This window comes from Henckelia pumila, chromosome 3 (assembly GCF_033568475.1).
Source record: "Henckelia pumila isolate YLH828 chromosome 3, ASM3356847v2, whole genome shotgun sequence".
NCBI classification, from domain to species: domain Eukaryota; kingdom Viridiplantae; phylum Streptophyta; class Magnoliopsida; order Lamiales; family Gesneriaceae; genus Henckelia; species Henckelia pumila.
The window spans coordinates 151,242,314-151,257,927 of record NC_133122.1 but is presented as its reverse complement, the minus strand read 5'-3'; positions in this window follow the sequence as shown (position 1 = coordinate 151,257,927).

Genomic DNA, 15,614 nt, shown 5'->3' with positions numbered 1-15,614 from the left:
ATAGATTATATATTATGAAATGAGATTAGCACCCAAGGTCCCCACAACATGTGGTATCAGAGCGTAAGTTCTGGACTGATTAGAGATAAGCGAGCGGGGTAGATCGAGTCCTCTTGATTGATTGATTATGCTAGCATGATTTAATGTTTTAGATTAAATTGATCACATGATTATGTGTATTGATTTTATAAGCATGCTTTACTGCTTTATCAAGCATGTATTATTTGAGAATGAATCAGAACCGATTTTGGATCAGAACTTGATCTCTAGAGAAGGCATGAATATGCTAATCAGAGAGGGACTGAAACAGAATGGGTGAGTCTGATATATTGATACATTTGTGTGCTGATCCTTTTGATTATCAGATATACCTCCTCGTCAAGCGCCGGTTACTAGACAGACATTGGTCGTTCCTCAGCCAGAACAGGCAGATGTGCCACAAGCCGCAGAAGCTCCTAGACCAGAACAGGGCAGTACATCCAATGATCCAATGGATGTTACAGCAACACATATGGAGAATTTACTGAAAAGGTTTCAATCCTTCAAGCCGCCTACTTTGAAAGGAACCGAGAATTCAGTGGAATGTGAAGGCTGGTTAGAGGATATGAAAATATTGTTTGATTCCCTAGATTATGCAGATGACATAAGAGTCAGATTGATTGGGCACCAACTACACGATGTTGCCAAGAGTTGGTGGATAACAACCAAGAGAGCTCTTGAAAATCGAGGTACGACTATCACTTGGAAAGTATTTACAAAAGAATTTTATCAATGTTTCTTTCCAGTGTCGTACAGAAAGGACAAGGGTACAGAGTTTGCAAATCTGAAACAGGGAAAATTTAATATAGAAGAGTACGTTGCCAAGTTCTCTACATTGCTAAAGTTTGCTCCACATGTAGCTGGGAGTGAAGAGGCCAAATCTGATCAGTTCATCAATGGACTGAATCCTGATGTATTTATCCTTGTGAATTCTGGGAGGCCGAACAACTTTGCTGATGCACTTGATAGAGCAAAGGGAGCAGAGGCAGGGTTGATTAAACAGAGAGGAGCATCGTTTGTTGCACAGTCTCAACGACAATCACAACCCCCAACTCAGTTTCAACAATCATCTCCTAGATTTGAGGGAGGTAGCAGCAGCGGTGGTAAGAAAGATTATCTGAAAGCAAGAGGAAATCAGTTTAAGAAGTCAGACTATAGTACCTAAAACCCAATTTACTAATTCGCAAATATTAAATTTAATAAATATTATGATTATTATTTTTACGTTTAATTGATTTAAATTCTTTATTTGAAATTATGTGCTAATAAAATATTTTATTATTTGTTCAAATGATTTTATTTTACTAACTATTTAATTAATATTTTTAATTGTTTAAGTTTATTTGTCAAAATGATTTTAATATGAAATTTAATTGTTTTAATATTTTAAAGGTTTAAGCTTGCATAATTATATTATTTTAATTAATTTTTTAGTTTATTTTTTTAAATGATTTTAATTGTTTAGCTTATTTTTTTTAAAAATATTTTCGAGTGTCCAACTTATTTATTTTAAATAGTCTTAGTTTAGCGGTTAGTTATTTTAAATCATTTTAAATGTCTAGCTTATTTATTTTAAACTCTTTTTAATTGTTCAAATCATTTTAAAGGTTTTATTTCCGTTTGTGTATTTATTTAAATGACTTTTAATCGTTCGTCAAGTTTGTTTAAATTATTTTAATCGCTCTGTTTATTATTTAAATATTTTATTTATCGTTGTGATATCAAAATATTTAAAGTGTTGATTTTTAATTTCCTAGTTGCTATTTTGGATTGGCACTTTTTAAAAGTGTGTAGCACTTTTCCCTAAAATTTATACGCTCACATTTTCTATAGATACACCTATACTTACACACTTAAACTTAAATACATAACCCTAGCCCCAAATCACTCTCAAACCCCACTCAATCTCACGTCTAACACACACCCACATATACACGACTTGCCCCTGTTCTCTACCAAGCAACCATCGGCGTCTTCTTCTTCTTCAAGTCGCCGCCAGCAGCTTCCATCTCCGGTGAGGCAGCTCCTTAGCGAGCTGGTCGAGATTTCCTTCCACCATCGAGCTCGATTTCAGCTCCATTCCAGCTCATTTACAACCCATCGGCTCCTCCATTCCCTTCGAGCTTTCCGTCGCCAGCAGCTCCTCTTTCAGGTGAATCTCCTCCTTGGCAAGCTGGTCGTGCTTCTTTGTTCTTTGTGACCTAGGTTTCCAGTCCCATCCCAACTCGCATCGGCCATAGCTCATTCGAGCTCCTGTTTATTCGATTTTTCCTAGCTAGGAATGGATATGGATTTCTTGCTTCACCTTGTGGATTAGCTTATCTCGTGTGTTGCATTTCATGCCATTTTCATAATATATGTAGCTGCCCTGTTCTTCGAAAATTTTCAGAAAGTTTTTGCAATTATGGTTTATAGATTTATGTTTTCCATTGGATTGGTGTTGTCATGAATGCCTTGTTGCATTCGAAATTTTCAGAAAATAAGCCTAGCATGTTGGTTCGAATTTTCAAAAAAATCCCTGGCATGTGTTCGAATGATTTCCAGATTACGCACCTAGCATGTTGGTTTGAATTTTCAGATTTTTACTTGGCATGTGGTTCGAATGTTGCCGAGAATTTCTACATAGCATATGTTTGAATGTTTTTCAGATTTTTCTACGTGACATGTGTTCGAATATTTGGTGTTTTATTGTGTTGATTTGGATGGTGAATTAGGGACTACCATGGGTGAAATGTAGTTCACATGGTATTGTCTAAGATGGCTTGAGGTTGGCATGAATATTGGGTTTGAGGGGCATTCGAAGTTGAAGGGAAATGTGCTCGGTTATGATGGTGGCTAGGGGGCTGTTGTCGGGATGTTCTAGGCTTGAGAAGGGTCTGGTTTAGAGTTGGAAATGAGTCTAATGCATTGGTCTTGGTCCTAGTCTAGTAGCTTGGAACATGAGAGTTTTCATAGCTAAGTTTTTGGTTAAATACAAGGAGTCTTGTGCAGATTTTTCTTAATGTTGGGGCTGTCCGGAAATGTATAACTAAGGCAGGGTTAAAAGTGGAATTTTGTTATGGGCTCGGGTCTGGAACTTTTCTTAGATGTCGGGATTATGTCGGATCAAGCGGGAATCAATTCGGTTAAGTCTTGGTCGAGTTCTAGATTTTTAATTGATTAGGTGCAGAATTCTTGAAGCCAAAGGGGTTGCTGCCCAGAATTTGATTTTTCATAAAATGATCGCTTAGGAAATAAAATCCGAGGATGATTTCCTAGCTTAGTTCTAAGTTTCATGGAGTCGTGGTTTCAAGCGGAATCCTTTTTGATTAAGAATCGAGCAAGTTACAAATTTTACGGGCGAACCGCTCCAATTTGCCTTAAGCGCTACATTATGGTTTAGTTTTCCCATCCTTTGGTTTGTTTCCTAAATCACCATCCCGGTCGTCCTTGTGTGAGTCATTTGCATGATTATCGTTCAAATATTTACATGTACGTCATATTTACATATGCATGCTAAGTCTCATATTCATGAATGAAAGAAAGTATTTTACGAATTAAGTGAGATGATTGTGACTACATTTATTCATGTGTATGTGTGGGGGTGGGAGACGTTTTGGTCTCCCTTACCAAATTATTATGGGTTTCCTTACCTTAGCATGTGTTTGTGTGGAGCTGAGAGATATCTTGGCCTCCCTTACCAAATACAGGGCAAGATTGGGTTGGGTGTTATCCTGACCTCCTTGCGGCATAGTGCACTGCAACCATGATCAAGATCGAAATCACAGAGTCACAATTCAAGGATCTAAGTTCATAGTTTCAGTTCAAATCATTTATATCCATGTTCAGTACAGTTTATTCAGTTACATTGCTCATGCTCGACTTAGCCATGCATATGTTCCATTCATGTTCACTTTATTCTTTTAGAAATCAATTGTTTAAGTTAAGGCCACAAAATTATTTTATTACAAGTTATTTTTAATCTGATTGTGCTTGTGTTTTTGTAGTACTCGTTATCCCCCCCCTCCCCCCATATATTCTTGTTGAGTCTTTTAGGCTCACTACACTTATTGTTTTCAGGTGAGGAGTATTTCATTGAGATCGAGAGGCAAGACTATCGAGTGGACTGCGATGCGGGCACAACACATCCCTCCGACCTATGCTATTCTTCCGCAGAAGTTTAATTTAACCCTTTAAAGTCTTATATTTTGTTGATTGGATAAATGTTATTGTAAGGATTTATGGAATTATTTGTGGGCATGTAAATATGTAATTGCTTAATCTTTTGATGTTCGAAATGTCAAATTTTTTCTCCGGTTCTCGTTCTTTTCTCGGTCTAGTTTATTTAGTGTTATTGTTTGCATTTTAAATTTTTTGTCTGTGACAGGTGGTTTGTTATATAAATAGATAGGACATGCCAAAAATATTGAAAAAAATCCGTATTTTATTTGGTTTAATTTAAAGTAGAGTTAGGGTCGTTTCACAGGCAGTGGTTCATCCAGCTCTAGTGGGCCAAGAAAGAGCAGTGCTGGACAGGGTTCAGGCTTCACAGGAATGTATTGCAACAAATGTGGAGGAAGACATCTTAGTGATCAGTGCAGAGGTGTGTTTGGAAGTTCTAACATATGCCATCAGCCAGGACATTTTGCCAAGGTATGTCCACAGCGTGGTTCAGTGAGGTCTCAAGGTGCAGGGTCATCTAGATCAGTGGCTCAGCCTGAAAGGCAAGCATATTCTGTTCACTCCTTCCAGCCACAGCCTCAGCAACAGAATAGAACAGGAGGTATCCAAGCAACGAATCAACCTCCAAGACAACAAGCTCGAGTCTTTGCCTTGACTGAAGAGCAGGATCAGGCAGCACCTGAAGATGTTATAACAGGTAACTGTACTATCTGTGGTTATCCTGCTTATGTATTAGTAGATACAGGTGCATTCCATACGTTTATATCTGAACAATTTGCTACATTACTTGCATTGCCTGTTGAGTCATTATTTTCTGTAGTATCTATATCTTTACCTTTGGGGAGCGGTATAGTATCAGTGAAATCTGTCAGAAATTGTATACTACAGTTTGAAGGTAATGTGATAGAAATAGACTGTATTGTGCTTGGGTTATCAGACTTTTATTGCATTATTGGTATCGATATGTTAACCAAGTACAGGGCTACCGTAGAATGTTTTCAGAAGGTTGTGAGATTTAGACCAAAAATGGCAGGAGAATGGAAGTTCTACGGTAAAGGTTCGAGATCTCGAATACCTTTGATATCAGTCCTTTATATAACTCCTTTATTGCAGAAAGGGGCAGAGGGATTCCTTGTTTATGCGGAAGATGTGCTGAAAACTAGCCCAGAATTGGCAGATCTGCCAGTGGTTAGTGAGTTTGTTGATGTTTTCCAGACGAAATTCCAAGATTAACTCCAGCTCGGGAGATAGATTTCAGTATTGAATTTATGTCAGGTACGTTACTGATTTCTAAAGCACCTTACAGAAAGGCACCAATAGAATTGAAAGAGTTAAAAGACCAGTTGGAAGATCTTTTGGCAAAAGGGTACATTAGACCGAGTGTTTCACCCTGGGGCATCCCGGTTATATTTGTACGAAAAAAAGATGGCTCAATGAGATTTTGCATTGACTACCGGCAACTGAACAAGGCAACGGTAAAGAATAAATATCCACTGCCTAGAATAGATGATTTGTTTGATAAGTTGCAAGGTTCCTCAGTGTATTCCAAGATTGATTTGAGATCCGGATATAATCAGTTGAGAGTTCGGGATGAAGATATACCTAAGACCGCATTCAAAATAAGGTATGGTCATTTTGAGTTTATCGTTATGCCGTTTGGTCTGACGAATGCTCCAGCAGTATTTATGGGCCTTATGAATAAGGTATTTTAGAAATATCTCGATGACTTCGTTATTATTTTTATTGACGATATTCTGATTTATTCTAAGAATCTTTGTGATCATGCTGAGCATCTCAGAATTATTTTAAAGACTTTGAGAACAGAAAAGTTGTATGCCAAACTATCAAAGTGTGAATTCTGGTTGAAGAAAGTGGTCTTCCTTGCACATATTATATCTGGAGATGGGATTTATGTTGATCCTGGAAAGGTTGAAGCTTTTATTAGTTGGCCTAGACCGACATCTGTACCAGAGATACGGAGTTTTATGGGCTTAACAGGTTATTATCGCAGATTTATTAAAGATTTCTCAAGTATTGCCAAGCCTATTACCCAGTTGACTCAGAAGAATGCACCGTATGTCTGGACTGAAGCGTGTGAAGCCAGTTTCCTTGAGTTGAAGAAGAGATTGACGAGTGCACCAGTCTTGACTATTCCTTCAGGTACTGGTGATTTTACTGTATATTGTGATGCTTCTCACAGGGGATTAGGTTGTGTGCTTATGCAGCGAGGACATTTCATTGCTTATGCCTCAAGAAAGCTAAAGCCACATGAGACCAGATATCCTATCCACGACCTGGAACTTGCAGCCATCGCATTTGCATTGAAGATATGGCGACATTACCTATACGGTGAGAAGTTTGAAATTTATTCAGATCATAAAAGTTTGAAATATCTGTTTTCACAATCTGAACTGAATATGAGGCAACTAAGATGGCTAGATTTATTGAAAGATTTTAACTGTGAGATCAAATATTATCCGGGAAAGTCCAATGCAGCTATAGATGCCTTAAGTAGAAAGGTATGTGCCTTATCCTTATCTACGATAGGTATCACTAAATTGGTAGAAGATTGCTGTGTTTCTGGATTGGTATTTGAAATAGATATGAAGTTTATCAGAATTTGTGCACTTCAAGCTGAGCCAGAGTTGTTAGTTAGAATCAAAGAAGCACAGAGAAATGATCAGAGTATTCAGAAGTTCGTTGACATGGTCAGATCAGGGCATCAGTCTGAATACAAGGTTAGTGTAGATGGTGTTTTATACGTGAATAACAGACTTGTTGTTCCAGATATTTCAGATTTGAAACAACATATATTGAAAGAGGCTCAATGCAGCAGATATAATATTCATCCTGGTGGCAGAAAGATGTACAATGATTTGAAAACTCAGTATTGGTGGAAACAGATGAAATCCGATGTTACAGAGTTTGTATCTAGTTGTCTAAATTGCCAGCAGATAAAGGCCGAAAGAAAGAAACCAGGTGGTTTATTGCATAGCTTACTTATTCCAGAATGGAAGTGGGATCATATTTCTATGGATTTCGTAACGAAGCTACCGCGTTCATCCAGAGGTTGTGATGCTGTTTGGGTAGTTATCGACAGATTGACGAAATCAGCCTGTTTTATTCCGTACAAAATGACATACAAACACAATCAGATGTCAGATATTTATGTTAGAGAAGTGGTAAGATTACATGGGGTGCCTAAATCTATCGTTTCAGATCGAGACCCTAGATTTACATCGCACTTTTGGCACAGCTTGCAGCAAGCTCTTGGTACTCGATTGCACCTGAGTACTGCATATCATCCTCAGACTGACGGACAGTCAGAGCGGACTATCCAGACACTCGAGGATATGCTTAGAGCTGTAGTGCTAGGCTTTGGCACTAGTTGACAAGATTCATTACCAATTGTGGAGTTCTCGTACAATAACAGCTACCAGACTAGTATCGAGATTGCTCCATTTGAAGCATTGTACAGAAAGAAGTGCAGATCTCCTCTTTATTGGGATGATATTTCAGAGACACCTGATATTGGGTCAGATATGATTCGAGAGATGACCGAGAAAGTAAGACTGATTCAGAAAAGAATGAAGACAACACAAGATCGACAAACCAAGTATGCAAATGTTCGACGCAGGCCTTTGTGTTTTGAACAGGGAGACCGAGTGTTCTTGAAGATTTCTCCATTCAGAAGCACTGCCAGATTTGGCAAGCGAGGGAAGTTATCTCCAAAATTTATTGGTCCATATGAGATTCTCGAGAAGATAGGCAATCTTTCCTATAGACTTGCTCTTCCTCCAGCTCTTTCTGGGATACATGATGTCTTTCATGTTTCTATGCTACGGAAGTATCAGCCTGATAATTCTCATGTTCTCCAACCAGATGAGGCAGAATTAGATGAGACTCTGAGTTACTTTGAAAAGCCGATACATATACTTGATCAGAAAGAGAAACAACTTAGAAACAAGACTATTCCTCTTGTGACAGTTCAATGGAGTCGACATGGAGTTGAAGAAGCAACTTGGGAAGTCGAATCAGATATGAGACAACGCTTTTCAGAGATATTTCACTGATGTGAGTTTTTATTCCGTATTTCTGTTATTTCCTTATCTTATATGTGGTAGCTCTTAGTCGTGTCGCGCCCAAATTAACCCAACTCAGATTAACTAAATAAACATGTAGTAGCGAGAGTATGGATCGTTCCCACGAGGAAAATGAAATTTATTTGTGTTCTTAAAAATACTGGAAATAAATAAAAGGGGAATTGGGAATTTTATCAGCTGTGCTTTGACTCGTTTACCGACTCTATTAGGGTCATCAGGTGTCGGGATTGGGTACAGTTACGACACATATAGGAGTCGATGCTTTGTTGTCAAGGATTCACCTCACACTTGCGAGTGTGGATATCCTATGCAATCTGAGGAGATATTAGTGTGACGAATCTCTGGCCAGAGTATATGATGTGTTTTAGGTTACTTGGTTTCCTAGTAGCACATGCGATGTCACTATTTGATCTTCAAGATGCATTGCATATTTATCGAATCTCGAACGACTCTCGATGTACCAATGATTGTTGATTCGATCGGGATATATGGATGAAGGGACCGTACTGTACGCTAACCAAAATCTAATGGTTCTTGCAGGCACTATCAGTGATACCTAGGGAATCATGGGGCGATGTTGCTAGACGCTCTTACCATGATTCGATGGGCAAGTCGGAAATTGTTGTTCCGAGTCACAAGGAGTTGTGAGCCCATGGCTAGCTGTATCCCTGAACCATTGAGGGTCACACAAGTAATGGATTTCTAATCTCCATTGAGATAATTAAATTTAAAGAGTTAAATTTAGTGGATAAAGAAGTAGGACTTCTTATTTAAAAGTAGAGGGAGTAAGATTTCCTAAAATGACATATTGATGGACATTTTTGGAAACCACTGAATTCGGATTCAGAAAATTTGTCTTGACTTTAAAAGATGCAGAAATGGTTACTGTGCACATTGGTGAAATTGGTTTATCAATCTGAGTCACGATGAATTTTATATTAATTTCTGAACATGCGGGCTTTGCTTGTCAGGCTTGAACTTATGACTAATGGGCCCTAAGCTGTTAGCAGCCCACATTATAAATAAGTTATTGCAGTACAGAAATTGAGACAAGAAGGTCAAAAATTTTGAAACCCTAGAGAGCATTTCTCAAGGGATTCGGCCGACCCCTTCCCCTCTCTCACAGTGTTCGAAAATTCAGTCTGTGAATTTTTGAATTTGCAGACTGATTTAACAGATCATATCTGTTCTATCTCATTGTAGAAACTTCTGATATACTTTCTAGTGTAGTCTGTCAGAGGGATTAAATTTCTGTTCGTGGACCTGATTGAAAAATTGTTCGTTCATCAGTTCCTGGGATATACAACAAGAGCAGATTAATCTGTTGGTGTCCATAATCTCGCTTCGAGATTTTAAGGTAAAATTTATATGATTTAAATTTTATGATTTAATTTTAATCGTAGGAATTTGATACCCATAATATGGAATCGTTCCATATAAAATTTTAAACTTCCGCTGCACTGGGTATCACTTTCTTTTTGATCCGGAGAACGATCGTGTTCCAACAGTGGTATCACAGTCAGGCTGTTCTCGGATTTTACGATTAAAATATTGTTCAATTGTACAAGCCTCGATTTTTCAGAAAAATAAAACGAAGAAATTTTTTTTTTTTTAATTTTCCGGGGTTTCGGGCAGCGGGCGGCCGCTGCCCTGCACGTAGAGTGTCTGCGCGCAGCTGGGCCGCGGGTGCGGCCCAGCAGCCCAGCGTGCTGGGCTAGGGCAAACATTGCCCTAGCCCAGCGCGCAGTTGGGCCGCGTCCAGCGGCCCAGCGAGGGGGCTAGGCCCCCGGCCCGAATGTCGGGGACTGCCCGGGATCGTCCCGGGCAGCCCAGAAAAAAAATTAAAATTTTATTTTTTGAAATTTTGAATTTCAGCCCGTTAATTGTTATCGGGCCCAGTTTTTGGCCCGATTGAAAATTGTTTTAGTTGGTCCACGAGGCAATGCGTCAAAATTATTTGAGCCCAAAATTTTTAAGAAAATTAATTTTTGGATAAATTTTGAATTTTGGAAATTTATAAATTTAATCCAATAAATTAAATCTTTAAATTAATAATTTTGGTACAATTGATAATTAAATATGATTTTATGTATAAAATTGGATTTTATATGTAAAATATGATTTTATGGATAAACTAGATAAAATATGATTTTATATATAAAATAAGATTTTATTTATGAAATATGATTTTATCTATTTAAATTTATTGCCATTGTATGTTATCCAATGAATTAATTTGGAATTAAATATTATTGGATAAGGATGATCGATTGCCATGACCAATATTATAGGTGTATGTTAGGTTGTTTACATTTGGTTTTCTTATTGTTGTTGGGTTTTATTAATGAGCCTGATTTATGGCCCAATATGAATTGTCATATGTAATATAAGTGGGCCTGGTTTATGGCCCGTTCCCACCCCTTAAATATGTATCCCCTACTTGTCATTGAAATTTATTGTAAATTTATAAGACTCGGTGGGAGATAAAGATTTGAAGACAAAGGTGGGCCCAGCAGACAATAAAGACCGAAGAAATGTAAATTGGAAGCTCAATGTAATAGGATTGCATTGCATACTTGCATATTACCTAGGATTGGACTTAGACTCGTGATTGGCAACCACGGAAGCATAAATATTTTGAATGTATGTTTAGACTAAATTGTATGAATCCCGGAAGCATAAATATTTTGAATGATGAGACAAATTTTTAAAAATAAAAATCTCTCATTTTAAATATGATTTAAAATTGATATCAAGATATACAAAAGGGAATTTAAATATTGTTTAAATATTCCTACCTTCCATCAACGATCAATGTATGAGATGCTACCCGCGGATACGGTCCGGCTCATATTATTGGGGGGGCCCGTTCGTCGAAAAGCTGTACATTGGATCGACACATGTTGTAAGTTGGGTGAAACTCCCATGGGATTGGCTCATATTATTGGGGATCCACATGGCGACCGTCCATCACAACTTAATATTGATGGGTCATCTTGACATGTCACAATAAACGGCATCATATTATTGGGCCCTTATTGGACATGAGGTAAAAACATGGGGATTGCTTTGGAAGCAATTGGGCTCTACCTTTTGAAAATTATGGTTGACTGATATTATTCGGGACTATAGTTTGTCAATTGGACTCCATGTTCCCACTAAAAAAAATGTTTTTCGTTTTCACTAGAGGGTAGTGAAATCGTCAAAATAGTGGGAGTGTGATTCATAAAATAAAATTCGTCGTATTTTATGTCTTAGTAAATTAATTAAATAAATCATCGATTATTGTCTGTTTCATCTCAGTATATCATTACAATGAATTCGCGAAATCCACTATACTCAAATCTCGAACAAAACAAACTTTCTGGCGCAAACTATACGAAATGGTTCCATAAGTTTAGATTGTCCTGAGTTCGGAAAAGATTTTCTAAGTGTTAGAAAAGGCTCCTTCGAAAACAGCCCCGGCTGATGTAACTTCGAAAGATTGGTCAAACTAGAGAAATGGTAGGACCATGATCTCAAGGCCAAATGTTACATGCAAAGATGGACAAGTCTAAATAAGTTTGCCATCACTGCAAGAAACCCGGTCATTGGAAACGTAACTACAAGGAATATCTCGAGCAGTTGCGAACTGCGAAGGGTATGTTTTATATTGAAATAAATGTTTCACTTAATACTACTTCTTGTGTATTGGATACCGGATGTGAATCTCACATTTGCAATGATTTGCAGGTGATGACAAGAAGTCGCAAGCTTAGGATGGGTGAGACCCAGCTGAGGCTCGGAAATGGTTATCGAGTTGAAACAAAAGCTGTGGGAGACATTTGTTTAATTTTGCAGAATGATTTTAAGTTATTTTTTAGAGATGTTTTATATGTACAAGATTTGGTTAAAAATATTATTTCTATTTCTATGCTTGATAGAGATGGTTTTTCTTGCAATTTTGTGAATGGGATTTGCAATATTTACAAGAATGAATGTTTGATTGGAAATGGACAACTTGAAAACGATCTATATAACTTAAAATTAAAAGATGTTCCAATAAATTATGTTGATAAATCGATAACAACGAACAAAAGGAAAATCGATAGTCAAAACCCGGCAAACCTTTGGCATGCTAGGCTAGGTCATATTTCCTCAAGGAGGATGAACAAGCTAGTGGGAGAGGGCATGTTTGATATGTCTGATATTAACTCTCTACCTACTTGTGAGTCCTGCCTGAAAGGAAAAATTACTAAATCTCCTTTCAAAGGAAAACCTGAGCGTAGTCAAAATCTATTGGATTTGATCCATACAGATGTTTGCGGACCATTTAGTATTGGTACAAAATTTGGTCACACCTACTTCATTACCTTTACTGATGATTATTCTAGGTATGGGTACTTATATTTGATGAAATATAAGTCTGAATCATTTGAAAAGTTCAAAGAATTCAAGGCTGAAGTAGAAAACAAACTAGGTAAGAGTATTAAAGCACTTCGATCAGATCGAGGTAGAGAATACTTAAGTATCGAGTTCATGGATTATCTAAAAGAGAATGGGATTCTCTCTCAATGGACTTCCCCTATGAAACCTCAGCTGAATGGTGTTTCGGAGCGTCGCAATCGAACCTTGTTGGACATGGTTCGATCCATGATGAGCTTCACTGAGCTTCCACCTTCGTTTTGGGGCTACGCGCTTGAAACGGTGGTATTGTTGTTAAACCACGTCCACACTAAAGCAGTAGATAAAACACCATACGAGTTATGGAATGGCAAAGCTCCTAAGTATTCGTACTTGAGGATTTGGGAATGTCCTGCTTACGTGAAGCAGACAGTGGAAGATAAGTTGGATAGTCGATCCACCTTATGTTATTTTGTGGGGTATCCGAATAATTCAATCGGATATTATTTCTATCATCCTACTGAAACAAAAGTGTTTGTTTCAAGGAATGCCACCTTCTTGGAGAAGGAGTTCTTATTGGATAAGAAAGGCAAGATGATGGAACTCGAAGAAATTCGAGAAGAACCCGAGATACAAAATAACGATCCTACACCTCAAGAATCATCACAAGACACGCCTATTACTAGAAGATCCGAGAGGACTTCTAGACCTCCTATTAGATATGGTCTTCTTCTTGAAGGGGATCAAAGTGAACCCGACATTGGATGTGATCCAAGAAACTTCAAGGAAGCAATTTCTGATGCGGATTCGAATTTATGGCTTGAAGCTATGCAGTCGGAAATAGACTCGATGCATTCAAACCAAGTTTGATATTTAGTAGATCCTCCCGATGGAATTGTTCCAATAGGGTGCAAATGGATCTACAAGAGAAAACTTGGGCCTGATGGAAAGGTATTGACCTACAAGGCAAGATTGGTGGCGAAAGGTTATACTCAAAGACAAGGAGTTGACTATGACGAAACCTTTTCACCAGTCGCAATTTTCAAGACCATAAGAATCCTTATTGCCATAGCAGCTTGGTATGACTATGAGATATGGCAAATGGATGTGAAGACTGCATTTTTTAATGGAAACATTAAGGAAGATATCTATATGATGCAGCCTGAGGGATACACATCCATGGGAAGCGAGCATAAGATATGCAAGCTTCAGAGATCAATTTATGGTCTCAAACAAGCATCAAGAAGTTGGAACCAGAAATTTGATGAAACAATAAAGGATTTTGGTTTCATCAAGTACCCGGAGGAACCATGCGTGTACAAGAAAGTAGTTAAGGATGCGGTAACATTCTTAGTACTTTATGTTGATGACATCCTACTCATGGGGAATGATGTAAGGATGTTGCAGTCAACAAAGATATGGTTATCAAGTAGATTCTCGATGAAGGATTTAGGTGAGGCATCTTATATTCTAGGAATTCAGATCTATAGAGATAGATCTAAGAGAATTATAGGACTCACTCAAGCAACCTACATCGACACCATATTGAAAAGGTTTTCAATGGATGAGTCCAAGAGAGAACATCTACCTATGTGTCATGGAGTCTCTCTATCCAAGTCTATGTGTCCCAAGACTGACGAAGAGATAGAGAAAATGACACACATACCATATGCGTCAGCCATAGGGAGTATCATGTATGGGATGATATCTACCAGACCGGATGTGGAATTTGCTCTGAGTGTCACGAGCAGATATCAAGCCAATCCCGGTCAAATGCATTGGAAAGCCGTGAAGGATATTCTTAAGTACTTGAGAAGAACTAAGAATGTATTCATGGTTTATGGAGGAAGAGATCTGAAATTGGAAGGCTATACTGACTCTAGATTCCAAAGTGACGTGGATGACTCAAAGTCAACCTCTGGATTTGTGTTCATGCTCAATGGTGGTGCTGTCTCTTGGAAGAGTTCCAAGCAGGACACCACAGCGGATTCCACCACTGAGGCAGAATACATTGCGGCATCAGCTGCTGCTAAAGAGGCCGTTTGGATGAGTAATTTCGTCCAAGAGTTGGGCGTTATTCCTGAAGCTGTTGGTCCAGTCCCGGTGTACTGTGACAACACGGGTGCCGTTGCTAAGGCAAAGGAACCAAGGTCTCATCAAAGATCCAAACACGTACTGAGGAAATACCACATCATCCGGGAGATCGTGGAAAGAGGAGACATCACTGTCGAGAGAGTGGCCTCTGCAGACAATATCGCTGATCCACTTACTAAGCCCTTGCCAGGACCATATTTGACAAACATCGCGAAGAGATGGGACTACGTAGTATGACTAGTTGGCTTTAGGGCAAGTGGAAGATTGAAAGAGTTGATGCCCCGCTAGCCAACTTGTGGCTAAGGGCTTTGAGAGTCTCTTTTTGTAAACAATCTTTGTTTAATATAATATACGTTCTTTAAATGGCGTTCACTTTATCTTATTATTATATAATGATATACTATTGTTATTTTGATAAAGACCTTGAATATACTAAAGTAAGATGAGATAGTGAATATAGAGAGATCACTGTCATGAAACACATCTTATGTTCACTGTATATTCTAAACAGTTCCTAGTCAATTGAGCCGTCCACAAATAAGGATAAGGATCGCTTGAGATTGAGACTAGCATTTGCGATGCCGAGTACCACGTTTCATTGGTATGAAACATAGAGATGTTCGAAGCATGCAAATGAATATTCATATGATGAATGATCGAACTACCCTATTCGGACTTTCCAAGTGGTTATCACTTATCGAGTGGATATAGTCCGCGGTTTTGGTTGTACACCATTAGTCCTTATTACTTGAAACATCATTGAGACTCTATATGCTAGTACTGTGCTTTGAATCATTTACCGACTCTATTAGGGTCATCAGGTGTTGGGATTGG